Below are 2,375 nucleotides of genomic sequence, written 5' to 3'. Positions count from 1 at the left end.
TCTCTCTCTCTCTCTCTCTCATAATGGTTGGCTCCGGTGCGCAGGGCTGTTACACAGCCCCCGCGGCGGCAGCCATATCCACAACTGGAATAGGAGGTGGGGGGGTAGCCTGTATCTTACACAATCACACTGTCATCACCGTATCAACTAAAGAATTATCATCCTAACAAATAGCCGCGCAGGTCACCCTTTACTGGGGTTATACACAGACAAACCCAACAATGTTTCTCATTCTTAGAAATCACAACTACAAATGAGATTCTGACATTGATGAATTGCAGAAAATAAAGTCCTAGAAACTTTACCAAAAAGGGGGAAAGCAACATGAAGTACAGTCTATCGTGACAAAGCACTTGAGTCTATGATATATGATATTTATGATATCTTATTTCTTTTCATAAATAAGCTCCAGTTTCGCAGAGTCATTTGTTTGGTGGACGAATCGATTTTCCTATCATGTGATATCATCCTCATCAAGTTGCACTCAGTATATTTCAGTGCAGTGACGTAAGCTCTCAATCGTAAGGTTGGCTCTAGTAAAAGTGACGTCATCTCCCGTATTTTCACCGATGAGTAATGCACACACACACAAACACAAGAAAATCCCATAGAAATTAAATTCAGTGACTTTGTTGTGAATAATAATTATTAATAATAATAATAATAATAATTTCCCTATATAGTAATACGGATATAGTATATTTTATAGGCCGTTATAGTCCCACAGGGATTCATATATTTGCTGAAGTAGTGGCCAAATTTATTATAGGATTAGTGTAACTCATTTCAGTAAGGCACATGCGCGCAATCCAGCAATCATCCCAATTTAACACTAATTTGCGCATGGCTAAATGGGCAGATCCATTTCCTGATACTTGTGGAAAAAAATCACATTATGCAAATATGTAGGCTACAAATTTCCTCCAACATTCACTCACCATCTCCCCATTCAATACCAATTTATAATGCCGGCTGGGTGGTGTATGGTCTTTGTAATGACACGGCTGGAATTGAATATGATTTCTTCCTGTGGCTGATGGGAGGAGATACACAAGGCGTGTCAGTCGGGGACGCCGCGCATCAGCGCCCAGAGAAGCTGAGGAGCAGCCAAATCTGAGCGCAGCGTGACCGAGCATGCGCGTGCATATGTGTGCGCGACTCCACATCCCTCCTGTGTTCTTGCTTTCAATCTCTCTCTCTCTCTCTACCTCTCTCTCTCTCTCTCTCTCTTTCTCTCTCCCGTGTGTTTGTCTGTGTCTTAGTGAGTGTGTGTCAGTGTTGTCTATGTTTTCTGTCTCACTTCAGTTCAGATATCTCAGGTTTGGCTCAACTAACCCCAATCCTTCAAAACTAGGACCAATTTGGGTAAGGCTAGGTCAGGTTAAGTCAATCTTTTATTGGTACCAAAAGTGCCTGAATGTAGCACCCAGTATCACTAACTGTCAAGTACAGAGAGCTGGCATCAAAAGACTTGCTCTGGTTGAGGTACATTTATTATTTATGAATTATTTAATCAGATAATTTATAATTTAAATCGCAATTTTGACAATTTTAGACTATATTTCATCTGGGCAATGTTCTTGCAGCAGCCTGTTTTTTAGACACTTAAGATTTGAGAACTTTAACATATATATTGTTTTATTTTTTACTGTTAGTGGTTGCATACTTTCTAGTCAAAATGAATAAAAACTCATATTGTGAATGTCAGTTCTTGCTGTAAATATGATATGTGTGTTCATGTATGTGTGTGTCCCAATCTGTTTGATCCCTCTGCCTCTGTTTTTTTTTTCTTTCTCAGAGCTGGTACAAGCTTGGAGCACAGCCACAGCAATATGGTGCTCCAAAATGCATATCCTCATTTTTCCAAATAAGATTTGAATGCACAAAAGAAAACTGCTCTCCCTCCCATCCTCTTTCCCCTCTCTGGGTGTCAGCAGCCTCCCTCCAGCCTCGTGCTCTGTCGCTAGGATTTGCTGCCGCTTTTCTATCGTTGCTTCAACGCCCTCACACGCCACAGTCAGCCAGTGTGATTACTGTGGAATGTAGGTTATTGTGGCTCAGGCTGGCGCTGTTAACAGGATTTGGAATGGGTGCGTGTCGGGGGAGCATGAGGACGTCTAGACAAGTTGTGACTAGGCAGTGTGTGAAACAGTGTGACAGGTATTACTCCGTTTACCCATTCAGTAATGATAGTGTAGATGTAATGATACCCTTTTCAGCCAAGTAGGGGGATGCTTTTCTTTTCTTGGCCACCCATCACAGAGAGGTCCGAGGTCAAAGTGACATCTGGATCTGTCAGCTACTTGCACAAGGTCACTTTACTGGGGTACAGAACTTGATTTCCTCCAGTTGGATTGAGGTCTTTCTTCTCTAAA

This window comes from Morone saxatilis, unplaced genomic scaffold (assembly GCF_004916995.1).
Source record: "Morone saxatilis isolate NCDOM2014 unplaced genomic scaffold, NCSU_SB_2.0 Contig15, whole genome shotgun sequence".
In the NCBI taxonomy this organism is placed as follows: domain Eukaryota; kingdom Metazoa; phylum Chordata; class Actinopteri; family Moronidae; genus Morone; species Morone saxatilis.
The sequence above is the reverse complement of the archived record's forward strand: the minus strand, read 5'-3'. Positions refer to the sequence as shown.